Source organism: Electrona antarctica, assembly GCF_951216825.1.
Source record: "Electrona antarctica genome assembly, contig: scaffold_198, whole genome shotgun sequence".
Taxonomy (NCBI): Eukaryota; Metazoa; Chordata; class Actinopteri; order Myctophiformes; family Myctophidae; genus Electrona; species Electrona antarctica.
Window position 1 is genome coordinate 67,087 of NW_027638684.1, and position 15,618 is coordinate 82,704.

The window sequence follows — 15,618 nt, forward strand, 5'->3', positions numbered from 1 at the left end:
TCACTCCGAGACCATGGGCTATAGTCCATGGTCTCGGTGTGATTTTCGTCTTTTTTTCAAATCCTCAAAAATGATGAAAAACGGAAACGGCATGCTATAGTATGCCGTCCGAGACCATGGGATATAGCCCATGGTCAAAAAGGATGAAAAACGAGTATTTGAAAAAAAAGATGAAAATCACTCCGAGACCATGGGCTATAGTCCATGGTCTCGGGGTGATTTTCGACTTTTTTTCAAATCCTCAAAAATGATGAAAAACGGAAACGGCATGCTATAGTATGCCGTTCGAGACCATGGGCTATAGCCCATGGTCAAAAAGGATGAAAAACGAGGATTTGAAAAAAGATGAAAATCACTCCGAGACCATGGGCTATAGTCCATGGGCCATGGGCGAGACCATGGGCTATAGCCCATGGTCAAAAAGGATGAAAAATGAGACCATGGGCTATAGTCCATGGTCTCGGAGTGATTTTCGTCTTTTTTTCAAATCCTCAAAAATGAGGAAAACCGGAAACGGCATGCTAGAGTATGCCGTCCGAGACCATGGGCTATTGCCCATGGTCAAAGATGAAAAATGAGGATTGGAAAAAAAGATGAAAATCACTCCGAGACCATGGGCTATAGTCCATGGTCTCGGGGTGATTTTCGTCTTTTTTTCAAATCCTCAAAAATGATGAAAAACGGAAACGGCATGCTATAGTATGCCGTCCGAGACCATGGGATATAGCCCATGGTCAAAAAGGATGAAAAACGAGGATTTGAAAAAAGATGAAAATCACTCCGAGACCATGGGCTATAGTCCATGGGCCATGGGCGAGACCATGGGCTATAGCCCATGGTCAAAAAGGATGAAAAATGAGACCATGGGCTATAGTCCATGGTCTCGGAGTGATTTTCGTCTTTTTTTCAAATCCTCAAAAATGATGAAAACCGGAAACGGCATGCTAGAGTATGCCGTCCGAGACCATGGGCTATTGCCCATGGTCAAAAAGGATGAAAAACGAGGATTTGAAAAAAAGATGAAAATCACTCCGAGACCATGGGCTATAGTCCATGGTCTCGGAGTGATTTTCGTCTTTTTTTCAAATCCTCAAAAATGATGAAAACCGGAAACGGCATGCTAGAGTATGCCGTTCCGAGACCATGGGCTATATAGCCCATGGTCAAAAAGGATGAAAGACGAGGATTTGAAAAAAAGATGAAAATCACTCCGAGACCATGGGCTATAGTCCATGGGCCATGGGCGAGACCATGGGCTATAGCCCATGGTCAAAAAGGATGAAAAACGAGACCATGGGCTATAGTCCATGGTCTCGGAGTGATTTTCGTCTTTTTTTCAAATCCTCAAAAATGATGAAAACCGGAAACGGCATGCTAGAGTATGCCGTCCGAGACCATGGGCTATTGCCCATGGTCAAAAAGGATGAAAAACGAGGATTTGAAAAAAAGATGAAAATCACTCCGAGACCATGGGCTATAGTCCATGGTCTCGGTGTGATTTTCGTCTTTTTTTCAAATCCTCAAAAATGATGAAAAACGGAAACGGCATGCTATAGTATGCCGTCCGAGACCATGGGCTATAGCCTATGGTCAAAAAGGATGAAAAACGTGGATTTGAAAAAAATATGAAAATCACTCCGAGACCATGGGCTATAGTCCATGGTCTCGGTGTGATTTTCGTCTTTTTTTCAAATCCTCAAAAATGATGAAAAACGGAAACGGCATGCTATAGTATGCCGTCCGAGACCATGGGATATAGCCCATGGTCAAAAAGGATGAAAAACGAGTATTTGAAAAAAAAGATGAAAATCACTCCGAGACCATGGGCTATAGTCCATGGTCTCGGGGTGATTTTCGTCTTTTTTTAAATCCTCAAAAATGATGAAAAACGGAAACGGCATGCTATAGTATGCCGTTCGAGACCATGGGCTATAGCCCATGGTCAAAAAGGATGAAAAACGAGGATTTGAAAAAAGATGAAAATCACTCCGAGACCATGGGCTATAGTCCATGGGCCATGGGCGAGACCATGGGCTATAGCCCATGGTCAAAAAGGATGAAAAATGAGACCATGGGCTATAGTCCATGGTCTCGGAGTGATTTTCGTCTTTTTTTCAAATCCTCAAAAATGATGAAAACCGGAAACGGCATGCTAGAGTATGCCGTCCGAGACCATGGGCTATATAGCCCATGGTCAAAAAGGATGAAAAACGAGGATTTGAAAAAAAGATGAAAATCACTCCGAGACCATGGGCTATAGTCCATGGGCCATGGGCGAGACCATGGGCTATAGCCCATGGTCAAAAAGGATGAAAAACGAGACCATGGGCTATAGTCCATGGTCTCGGAGTGATTTTCGTCTTTTTTTCAAATCCTCAAAAATGATGAAAACCGGAAACGGCATGCTAGAGTATGCCGTCCGAGACCATGGGCTATTGCCCATGGTCAAAAAGGATGAAAAACGAGGATTTGAAAAAAAGATGAAAATCACTCCGAGACCATGGGCTATAGTCCATGGTCTCGGAGTGATTTTCGTCTTTTTTTCAAATCCTCAAAAATGATGAAAACCGGAAACGGCATGCTAGAGTATGCCGTCCGAGACCATGGGCTATAGCCCATGGTCAAAAAGGATGAAAAACGAGGATTTGAAAAAAAGATGAAAATCACTCCGAGACCATGGGCTATAGTCCATGGTCTTGGTGTGATTTTCGTCTTATTTTCAAATCCTCAAAAATGATGAAAAACGGAAACGGCATGCTATAGTATGCCGTCCGAGACCATGGGCTATAGCCCATGGTCAAAAAGGATGAAAAACGAGGATTTGAAAAAAAGATGAAAATCACTCCGAGACCATGGGCTATAGTCCATGGGCCATGGGCGAGACCATGGGCTATAGCCCATGGTCAAAAAGGATGAAAAACGAGACCATGGGCTATAGTCCATGGTCTCGGAGTGATTTTCGTCTTTTTTTCAAATCCTCAAAAATGATGAAAAACGGAAACGGCATGCTATAGTATGCCGTCCGAGACCATGGGCTATAGCCCATGGTAAAAAAGGATGAAAAACGAGACCATGGGCTATAGTCCATGGTCTCGGAGTGATTTTCGTCTTTTTTTCAAATCCTCAAAAATGATGAAAACCGGAAACGGCATGCTAGAGTATGCCGTCCGAGACCATGGGCTATAGCCCATGGTCAAAAAGGATGAAAAACGAGGATTTGAAAAAAAGATGAAAATCCCTCCGAGACCATGGGCTATAGTCCATGGTCTCGGTGTGATTTTCGTCTTTTTTTCAAATCCTCAAAAATGATGAAAAACGGAAACGGCATGCTATAGTATGCCGTCCGAGACCATGGGCTATAGCCCATGGTCAAAAAGGATGAAAAACGAGGATTTGAAAAAAAGATGAAAATCACTCCGAGACCATGGGCTATAGTCCATGGTCTTGGTGTGATTTTCGTCTTTTTTTCAAATCCACAAAAATGATGAAAAACGGAAACGGCATGCTATAGTATGCCGTCCGAGACCATGGGCTATAGCCCATGGTCAAAAAGGATGAAAAACGAGGATTTGAAAAAAAGATGAAAATCACTCCGAGACCATGGGCTATAGTCCATGGTCTTGGTGTGATTTTCGTCTTATTTTCAAATCCTCAAAAATGATGAAAAACGGAAACGGCATGCTATAGTATGCCGTCCGAGACCATGGGCTATAGCCCATGGTCAAAAAGGATGAAAAACGAGGATTTGAAAAAAAGATGAAAATCACTCCGAGACCATGGGCTATAGTCCATGGGCCATGGGCGAGACCATGGGCTATAGCCCATGGTCAAAAAGGATGAAAAACGAGACCATGGGCTATAGTCCATGGTCTCGGAGTGATTTTCGTCTTTTTTTCAAATCCTCAAAAATGATGAAAACCGGAAACGGCATGCTAGAGTATGCCGTCCGAGACCATGGGCTATTGCCCATGGTCAAAAAGGATGAAAAACGAGGATTTGAAAAAAAGATGAAAATCACTCCGAGACCATGGGCTATAGTCCATGGTCTCGGAGTGATTTTCGTCTTTTTTTCAAATCCTCAAAAATGATGAAAACCGGAAACGGCATGCTAGAGTATGCCGTCCGAGACCATGGGCTATAGCCCATGGTCAAAAAGGATGAAAAACGAGGATTGAAAAAAAAGATGAAAATCACTCCGAGACCATGGGCTATAGTCCATGGTCTCGGTGTGATTTTCGTCTTTTTTTCAAATCCTCAAAAATGATGAAAAACGGAAACGGCATGCTATAGTATGCCGTCCGAGACCATGGGCTATAGCCCATGGTCAAAAAGGATGAAAAACGAGGATTTGAAAAAAAGATGAAAATCACTCCGAGACCATGGGCTATAGTCCATGGTCTCGGAGTGATTTTCGTCTTTTTTTCAAATCCTCAAAAATGATGAAAACCGGAAACGGCATGCTAGAGTATGCCGTCCGAGACCATGGGCTATAGCCCATGGTCAAAAAGGATGAAAAACAAGGATTTGAAAAAAGATGAAAATCACTCCGAGACCATGGGCTATAGTCCATGGGCCATGGGCGAGACCATGGGCTATAATAGCCCATGGTCAAAAAGGATGAAAAACGAGACCATGGGCTATAGCCCATGGTCAAAAAGGATGAAAAACGAGGATTTGAAAAAAAGATGAAAATCACTCCGAGACCATGGGTCTCGGTGCCGTTCGAGACCATGGGCGTCAAAAAGGATGAAAAACGAGGATTTGAAAAAAAGATGAAAATCACTCCGAGACCATGGGCTATAGTCCATGGTCTCGGTGTGATTTTCGTCTTTTTTTCAAATCCTCAAAAATGATGAAAAACGGAAACGGCATGCTATAGTATGCCGTCCGAGACCATGGGCTATAGCCCATGGTCAAAAAGGATGAAAAACGAGGATTTGAAAAAAAGATGAAAATCACTCCGAGACCATGGGCTATAGTCCATGGGCCATGGGCGAGACCATGGGCTATAGCCCATGGTCAAAAAGGATGAAAAACGAGACCATGGGCTATAGTCCATGGTCTCGGAGTGATTTTCGTCTTTTTTTCAAATCCTCAAAAATGATGAAAACCGGAAACGGCATGCTAGAGTATGCCGTCCGAGACCATGGGCTATAGCCCATGGTCAAAAAGGATGAAAAACGAGGATTTGAAAAAAAGATGAAAATCCCTCCGAGACCATGGGCTATAGTCCATGGTCTCGGTGTGATTTTCGTCTTTTTTTCAAATCCTCAAAAATGATGAAAAACGGAAACGGCATGCTATAGTATGCCGTCCGAGACCATGGGCTATAGCCCATGGTCAAAAAGGATGAAAAACGAGGATTTGAAAAAAAGATGAAAATCACTCCGAGACCATGGGCTATAGTCCATGGTCTTGGTGTGATTTTCGTCTTTTTTTCAAATCCACAAAAATGATGAAAAACGGAAACGGCATGCTATAGTATGCCGTCCGAGACCATGGGCTATAGCCCATGGTCAAAAAGGATGAAAAACGAGGATTTGAAAAAAAGATGAAAATCACTCCGAGACCATGGGCTATAGTCCATGGGCCATGGGCGAGACCATGGGCTATAGCCCATGGTCAAAAAGGATGAAAAACGAGACCATGGGCTATAGTCCATGGTCTCGGAGTGATTTTCGTCTTTTTTTCAAATCCTCAAAAATGATGAAAACCGGAAACGGCATGCTAGAGTATGCCGTCCGAGACCATGGGCTATTGCCCATGGTCAAAAAGGATGAAAAACGAGGATTTGAAAAAAAGATGAAAATCACTCCGAGACCATGGGCTATAGTCCATGGTCTCGGAGTGATTTTCGTCTTTTTTTCAAATCCTCAAAAATGATGAAAACCGGAAACGGCATGCTAGAGTATGCCGTCCGAGACCATGGGCTATAGCCCATGGTCAAAAAGGATGAAAAACGAGGATTGAAAAAAAAGATGAAAATCACTCCGAGACCATGGGCTATAGTCCATGGTCTCGGAGTGATTTTCGTCTTTTTTTCAAATCCTCAAAAATGATGAAAACCGGAAACGGCATGCTAGAGTATGCCGTCCGAGACCATGGGCTATAGCCCATGGTCAAAAAGGATGAAAAACAAGGATTTGAAAAAAGATGAAAATCACTCCGAGACCATGGGCTATAGTCCATGGGCCATGGGCGAGACCATGGGCTATAATAGCCCATGGTCAAAAAGGATGAAAAACGAGACCATGGGCTATAGCCCATGGTCAAAAAGGATGAAAAACGAGGATTTGAAAAAAAGATGAAAATCACTCCGAGACCATGGGTCTCGGTGCCGTTCGAGACCATGGGCGTCAAAAAGGATGAAAAACGAGGATTTGAAAAAAAGATGAAAATCACTCCGAGACCATGGGCTATAGTCCATGGTCTCGGTGTGATTTTCGTCTTTTTTTCAAATCCTCAAAAATGATGAAAAACGGAAACGGCATGCTATAGTATGCCGTCCGAGACCATGGGCTATAGCCCATGGTCAAAAAGGATGAAAAACGAGGATTTGAAAAAAAGATGAAAATCACTCCGAGACCATGGGCTATAGTCCATGGGCCATGGGCGAGACCATGGGCTATAGCCCATGGTCAAAAAGGATGAAAAACGAGACCATGGGCTATAGTCCATGGTCTCGGAGTGATTTTCGTCTTTTTTTCAAATCCTCAAAAATGATGAAAACCGGAAACGGCATGCTAGAGTATGCCGTCCGAGACCATGGGCTATAGCCCATGGTCAAAAAGGATGAAAAACGAGGATTTGAAAAAAAGATGAAAATCCCTCCGAGACCATGGGCTATAGTCCATGGTCTCGGTGTGATTTTCGTCTTTTTTTCAAATCCTCAAAAATGATGAAAAACGGAAACGGCATGCTATAGTATGCCGTCCGAGACCATGGGCTATAGCCCATGGTCAAAAAGGATGAAAAACGAGGATTTGAAAAAAAGATGAAAATCACTCCGAGACCATGGGCTATAGTCCATGGTCTTGGTGTGATTTTCGTCTTTTTTTCAAATCCACAAAAATGATGAAAAACGGAAACGGCATGCTATAGTATGCCGTCCGAGACCATGGGATATAGCCCATGGTCAAAAAGGATGAAAAACGAGTATTTGAAAAAAAAGATGAAAATCACTCCGAGACCATGGGCTATAGTCCATGGTCTCGGGGTGATTTTCGTCTTTTTTTAAATCCTCAAAAATGATGAAAAACGGAAACGGCATGCTATAGTATGCCGTTCGAGACCATGGGCTATAGCCCATGGTCAAAAAGGATGAAAAACGAGGATTTGAAAAAAGATGAAAATCACTCCGAGACCATGGGCTATAGTCCATGGGCCATGGGCGAGACCATGGGCTATAGCCCATGGTCAAAAAGGATGAAAAATGAGACCATGGGCTATAGTCCATGGTCTCGGAGTGATTTTCGTCTTTTTTTCAAATCCTCAAAAATGATGAAAACCGGAAACGGCATGCTAGAGTATGCCGTCCGAGACCATGGGCTATTGCCCATGGTCAAAAAGGATGAAAAACGAGGATTTGAAAAAAAGATGAAAATCACTCCGAGACCATGGGCTATAGTCCATGGTCTCGGAGTGATTTTCGTCTTTTTTTCAAATCCTCAAAAATGATGAAAACCGGAAACGGCATGCTAGAGTATGCCGTCCGAGACCATGGGCTATAGCCCATGGTCAAAAAGGATGAAAAACGAGGATTTGAAAAAAAGATGAAAATCACTCCGAGACCATGGGCTATAGTCCATGGTCTTGGTGTGATTTTCGTCTTATTTTCAAATCCTCAAAAATGATGAAAAACGGAAACGGCATGCTATAGTATGCCGTCCGAGACCATGGGCTATAGCCCATGGTCAAAAAGGATGAAAAACGAGGATTTGAAAAAAAGATGAAAATCACTCCGAGACCATGGGCTATAGTCCATGGGCCATGGGCGAGACCATGGGCTATAGCCCATGGTCAAAAAGGATGAAAAACGAGACCATGGGCTATAGTCCATGGTCTCGGAGTGATTTTCGTCTTTTTTTCAAATCCTCAAAAATGATGAAAACCGGAAACGGCATGCTAGAGTATGCCGTCCGAGACCATGGGCTATTGCCCATGGTCAAAAAGGATGAAAAACGAGGATTTGAAAAAAAGATGAAAATCACTCCGAGACCATGGGCTATAGTCCATGGTCTCGGAGTGATTTTCGTCTTTTTTTCAAATCCTCAAAAATGATGAAAACCGGAAACGGCATGCTAGAGTATGCCGTCCGAGACCATGGGCTATAGCCCATGGTCAAAAAGGATGAAAAACGAGGATTGAAAAAAAAGATGAAAATCACTCCGAGACCATGGGCTATAGTCCATGGTCTCGGTGTGATTTTCGTCTTTTTTTCAAATCCTCAAAAATGATGAAAAACGGAAACGGCATGCTATAGTATGCCGTCCGAGACCATGGGCTATAGCCCATGGTCAAAAAGGATGAAAAACGAGGATTTGAAAAAAAGATGAAAATCACTCCGAGACCATGGGCTATAGTCCATGGTCTCGGAGTGATTTTCGTCTTTTTTTCAAATCCTCAAAAATGATGAAAACCGGAAACGGCATGCTAGAGTATGCCGTCCGAGACCATGGGCTATAGCCCATGGTCAAAAAGGATGAAAAACAAGGATTTGAAAAAAGATGAAAATCACTCCGAGACCATGGGCTATAGTCCATGGGCCATGGGCGAGACCATGGGCTATAATAGCCCATGGTCAAAAAGGATGAAAAACGAGACCATGGGCTATAGCCCATGGTCAAAAAGGATGAAAAACGAGGATTTGAAAAAAAGATGAAAATCACTCCGAGACCATGGGTCTCTGTGCCGTTCGAGACCATGGGCGTCAAAAAGGATGAAAAACGAGGATTTGAAAAAAAGATGAAAATCACTCCGAGACCATGGGCTATAGTCCATGGTCTCGGTGTGATTTTCGTCTTTTTTTCAAATCCTCAAAAATTATGAAAAACGGAAACGGCATGCTATAGTATGCCGTCCGAGACCATGGGCTATAGCCCATGGTCAAAAAGGATGAAAAACGAGGATTTGAAAAAAAGATGAAAATCACTCCGAGACCATGGGCTATAGTCCATGGTCTCGGAGTGATTTTCGTCTTTTTTTCAAATCCTCAAAAATGATGAAAACCGGAAACGGCATGCTAGAGTATGCCGTCCGAGACCATGGGCTATAGCCCATGGTCAAAAAGGATGAAAAACGAGGATTTGAAAAAAGATGAAAATCACTCCGAGACCATGGGTCTCGGTGCCGTTCGAGACCATGGGCTATAGCCCATGGTCAAAAAGGATGAAAAACGAGGATTTGAAAAAAGATGAAAATCACTCCGAGACCATGGGCTATAGTCCATGGGCCATGGGCGAGACCATGGGCTATAATAGCCCATGGTCAAAAAGGATGAAAAACGAGACCATGGGCTATAGCCCATGGTCAAAAAGGATGAAAAACGAGGATTTGAAAAAAAGATGAAAATCACTCCGAGACCATGGGTCTCGGTGCCGTTCGAGACCATGGGCTATAGCCCATGGTCAAAAAGGATGAAAAACGAGGATTTGAAAAAAAGATGAAAATCACTCCGAGACCATGGGCTATAGTCCATGGTCTCGGGGTGATTTTCGTCTTTTTTTCAAATCCTCAAAAATGATGAAAAACGGAAACGGCATGCTATAGTATGCCGTTCGAGACCATGGGCTATAGCCCATGGTCAAAAAGGATGAAAAACGAGGATTTGAAAAAAGATGAAAATCACTCCGAGACCATGGGCTATAGTCCATGGGCCATGGGCTTTTGCCCTTGGTCAAAAAGGATGAAAAACGAGGATTTGAAAAAAAGATGAAAATCACTCCGAGACCATGGGCTATAGTCCATGGTCTCGGAGTGATTTTCGTCTTTTTTTCAAATCCTCAAAAATTATGAAAACCGGAAACGGCATGCTAGAGTATGCCGTCCGAGACCATGGGCTATAGCCCATGGTCAAAAAGGATGAAAAACGAGGATTTGAAAAAAAGATGAAAATCACTCCGAGACCATGGGCTATAGTCCATGGTCTCGGTGTGATTTTCGTCTTTTTTTCAAATCCTCAAAAATGATGAAAAACGGAAACGGCATGCTATAGTATGCCGTCCGAGACCATGGGATATAACCCATGGTCAAAAAGGATGAAAAACGAGTATTTGAAAAAAAAGATGAAAATCACTCCGAGACCATGGGCTATAGTCCATGGTCTCGGGGTGATTTTCGTCTTTTTTTCAAATCCTCAAAAATGATGAAAAACGGAAACGGCATGCTATAGTATGCCGTCCGAGACCATGGGCTATAGCCCCTGGTCAAAAAGGATGAAAAACGAGGATTTGAAAAAAGATGGAAATCACTCCGAGACCATGGGCTATAGTCCATGGGCCATGGGCGAGACCATGGGCTATAGCCCATGGTCAAAAAGGATGAAAAACGAGGATTTGAAAAAAAGATGAAAATCACTCCGAGACCATGGGCTATAGTCCATGGTCTCGGAGTGATTTTCGTCTTTTTTTCAAATCCTCAAAAATGATGAAAACCGGAAACGGCATGCTAGAGTATGCCGTCCGAGACCATGGGCTATAGCCCATGGTCAAAAAGGATGAAAAACGAGGATTTGAAAAAAAGATGAAAATCACTCCGAGACCATGGGCTATAGTCCATGGTCTCGGTGTGATTTTCGTCTTTTTTTCAAATCCTCAAAAATGATGAAAAACGGAAACGGCATGCTATAGTATGCCGTCCGAGACCATGGGCTATAGCCCATGGTCAAAAAGGATGAAAAACGAGGATTTGAAAAAAAGATGAAAATCACTCCGAGACCATGGGCTATAGTCCATGGTCTTGGTGTGATTTTCGTCTTTTTTTCAAATCCTCAAAAATGATGAAAAACGGAAATGGCATGCTATAGTATGCCGTCCGAGACCATGGGCAAAAAGGATGAAAAACGAGGATTTGAAAAAAAGATGAAAATCACTCCGAGACCATGGGCTATAGTCCATGGTCTCGGTGTGATTTTTGTCTTTTTTTCAAATCCTCAAAAATGATGAAAAACGGAAACGGCATGCTATAGTATGCCGTCCGAGACCATGGGATATAGCCCATGGTCAAAAAGGATGAAAAACGAGGATTTGAAAAAAAGATGAAAATCACTCCGAGACCATGGGCTATAGTCCATGGGCCATGGGCGAGACCATGGGCTATAGCCCATGGTCAAAAAGGATGAAAAACGAGGATTTGAAAAAAGATGAAAATCACTCCGAGACCATGGGCTATAGTCCATGGGCCATGGGCGAGACCATGGGCTATAGCCCATGGTCAAAAAGGATGAAAAACGAGACCATGGGCTATAGTCCATGGTCTCGGAGTGATTTTCGTCTTTTTTTCAAATCCTCAAAAATGATGAAAAACGGAAACGGCATGCTATAGTATGCCGTCCGAGACCATGGGCTAAGCCCATGGTCAAAAAGGATGAAAAACGAGGATTTGAAAAAAAGATGAAAATCACTCCGAGACCATGGGCTATAGTCCATGGTCTCGGTGTGATTTTCGTCTTTTTTTCAAATCCTCAAAAATGATGAAAAACGGAAACGGCATGCTATAGTATGCCGTCCGAGACCATGGGCTATAGCCCATGGTCAAAAAGGATGAAAAACGAGGATTTGAAAAAAATATGAAAATCACTCCGAGACCATGGGCTATAGTCCATGGTCTCGGTGTGATTTTCGTCTTTTTTTCAAATCCTCAAAAATGATGAAAAACGGAAACGGCATGCTATAGTATGCCGTCCGAGACCATGGGATATAGCCCATGGTCAAAAAGGATGAAAAACGAGTATTTGAAAAAAAAGATGAAAATCACTCCGAGACCATGGGCTATAGTCCATGGTCTCGGGGTGATTTTCGACTTTTTTTCAAATCCTCAAAAATGATGAAAAACGGAAACGGCATGCTATAGTATGCCGTTCGAGACCATGGGCTATAGCCCATGGTCAAAAAGGATGAAAAACGAGGATTTGAAAAAAGATGAAAATCACTCCGAGACCATGGGCTATAGTCCATGGGCCATGGGCGAGACCATGGGCTATAGCCCATGGTCAAAAAGGATGAAAAATGAGACCATGGGCTATAGTCCATGGTCTCGGAGTGATTTTCGTCTTTTTTTCAAATCCTCAAAAATGAGGAAAACCGGAAACGGCATGCTAGAGTATGCCGTCCGAGACCATGGGCTATTGCCCATGGTCAAAAAGGATGAAAAACGAGGATTTGAAAAAAAGATGAAAATCACTCCGAGACCATGGGCTATAGTCCATGGTCTCGGAGTGATTTTCGTCTTTTTTTCAAATCCTCAAAAATGATGAAAACCGGAAACGGCATGCTAGAGTATGCCGTCCGAGACCATGGGCTATAGCCCATGGTCAAAAAGGATGAAAAACGAGGATTTGAAAAAAAGATGAAAATCACTCCGAGACCATGGGCTATAGTCCATGGTCTCGGTGTGATTTTCGTCTTTTTTTCAAATCCTCAAAAATGATGAAAAACGGAAACGGCATGCTATAGTATGCCGTCCGAGACCATGGGCTATAGCCCATGGTCAAAAAGGATGAAAAACGAGGATTTGAAAAAAAGATGAAAATCACTCCGAGACCATGGGCTATAGTCCATGGTCTCGGAGTGATTTTCGTCTTTTTTTCAAATCCTCAAAAATGATGAAAACCGGAAACGGCATGCTAGAGTATGCCGTCCGAGACCATGGGCTATAGCCCATGGTCAAAAAGGATGAAAAACGAGGATTTGAAAAAAAGATGAAAATCACTCCGAGACCATGGGTCTCGGTGCCGTTCGAGACCATGGGCTATAGCCCATGGTCAAAAAGGATGAAAAACAAGGATTTGAAAAAAGATGAAAATCACTCCGAGACCATGGGCTATAGTCAATGGGCCATGGGCGAGACCATGGGCTATAATAGCCCATGGTCAAAAAGGTTGAAAAACGAGACCATGGGCTATAGCCCATGGTCAAAAAGGATGAAAAACGAGGATTTGAAAAAAAGATGAAAATCACTCCGAGACCATGGGTCTCGGTGCCGTTCGAGACCATGGGCTATAGCCCATGGTCAAAAAGGATGAAAAACGAGGATTTGAAAAAAAGATGAAAATCACTCCGAGACCATGGGCTATAGTCCATGGTCTCGGTGTGATTTTCGTCTTTTTTTCAAATCCTCAAAAATGATGAAAAACGGAAACGGCATGCTATAGTATGCCGTCCGAGACCATGGGCTATAGCCCATGGTCAAAAAGGATGAAAAACGAGGATTTGAAAAAAATATGAAAATCACTCCGAGACCATGGGCTATAGTCCATGGTCTCGGAGTGATTTTCGTCTTTTTTTCAAATCCTCAAAAATGATGAAAACCGGAAACGGCATGCTAGAGTATGCCGTCCGAGACCATGGGCTATAGCCCATGGTCAAAAAGGATGAAAAACGAGGATTTGAAAAAAGATGAAAATCACTCCGAGACCATGGGTCTCGGTGCCGTTCGAGACCATGGGCTATAGCCCATGGTCAAAAAGGATGAAAAACGAGGATTTGAAAAAAGATGAAAATCACTCCGAGACCATGGGCTATAGTCCATGGGCCATGGGCGAGACCATGGGCTATAATAGCCCATGGTCAAAAAGGATGAAAAACGAGACCATGGGCTATAGCCCATGGTCAAAAAGGATGAAAAACGAGGATTTGAAAAAAAGATGAAAATCACTCCGAGACCATGGGTCTCGGTGCCGTTCGAGACCATGGGCTATAGCCCATGGTCAAAAAGGATGAAAAACGAGGATTTGAAAAAAATATGAAAATCACTCCGAGACCATGGGCTATAGTCCATGGTCTCGGGGTGATTTTCGTCTTTTTTTCAAATCCTCAAAAATGATGAAAAACGGAAACGGCATGCTATAGTATGCCGTTCGAGACCATGGGCTATAGCCCATGGTCAAAAAGGATGAAAAACGAGGATTTGAAAAAAGATGAAAATCACTCCGAGACCATGGGCTATAGTCCATGGGCCATGGGCGAGACCATGGTCAAAAAGGATGAAAAACGAGACCATGGGCTATAGTCCATGGTCTCGGAGTGATTTTCGTCTTTTTTTCAAATCCTCAAAAATGATGAAAACCGGAAACGGCATGCTAGAGTATGCCGTCCGAGACCATGGGCTATAGCCCATGGTCAAAAAGGATGAAAAACGAGGATTTAAAAAAAAGATGAAAATCACTCCGAGACCATGGGCTATAGTCCATGGTCTCGGTGTGATTTTCGTCTTTTTTTCAAATCCTCAAAAATGATGAAAAACGGAAACGGCATGCTAGATTATGCCGTCCGAGACCATGGGCTATAGCCCATGGTCAAAAAGGATGAAAAACGAGGATTTGAAAAAAAGATGAAAATCACTCCGAGACCATGGGCTATAGTCCATGGTCTCGGAGTGATTTTCGTCTTTTTTTCAAATCCTCAAAAATGATGAAAACCGGAAACGGCATGCTAGAGTATGCCGTCCGAGACCATGGGCTATAGCCCATGGTCAAAAAGGATGAAAAACGAGGATTTGAAAAAAAGATGAAAATCACTCCGAGACCATGGGTCTCGGTGCCGTTCGAGACCATGGGCTATAGCCCATGGTCAAAAAGGATGAAAAACAAGGATTTGAAAAAAGATGAAAATCACTCCGAGACCATGGGCTATAGTCAATGGGCCATGGGCGAGACCATGGGCTATAATAGCCCATGGTCAAAAAGGTTGAAAAACGAGACCATGGGCTATAGCCCATGGTCAAAAAGGATGAAAAACGAGGATTTGAAAAAAAGATGAAAATCACTCCGAGACCATGGGTCTCGGTGCCGTTCGAGACCATGGGCTATAGCCCATGGTCAAAAAGGATGAAAAACGAGGATTTGAAAAAAAGATGAAAATCACTCCGAGACCATGGGCTATAGTCCATGGTCTCGGTGTGATTTTCGTCTTTTTTTCAAATCCTCAAAAATGATGAAAAACGGAAACGGCATGCTATAGTATGCCGTCCGAGACCATGGGCTATAGCCCATGGTCAAAAAGGATGAAAAACGAGGATTTGAAAAAAATATGAAAATCACTCCGAGACCATGGGCTATAGTCCATGGTCTCGGAGTGATTTTCGTCTTTTTTTCAAATCCTCAAAAATGATGAAAACCGGAAACGGCATGCTAGAGTATGCCGTCCGAGACCATGGGCTATAGCCCATGGTCAAAAAGGATGAAAAACGAGGATTTGAAAAAAGATGAAAATCACTCCGAGACCATGGGTCTCGGTGCCGTTCGAGACCATGGGCTATAGCCCATGGTCAAAAAGGATGAAAAACGAGGATTTGAAAAAAGATGAAAATCACTCCGAGACCATGGGCTATAGTCCATGGGCCATGGGCGAGACCATGGGCTATAATAGCCCATGGTCAAAAAGGATGAAAAACGAGACCATG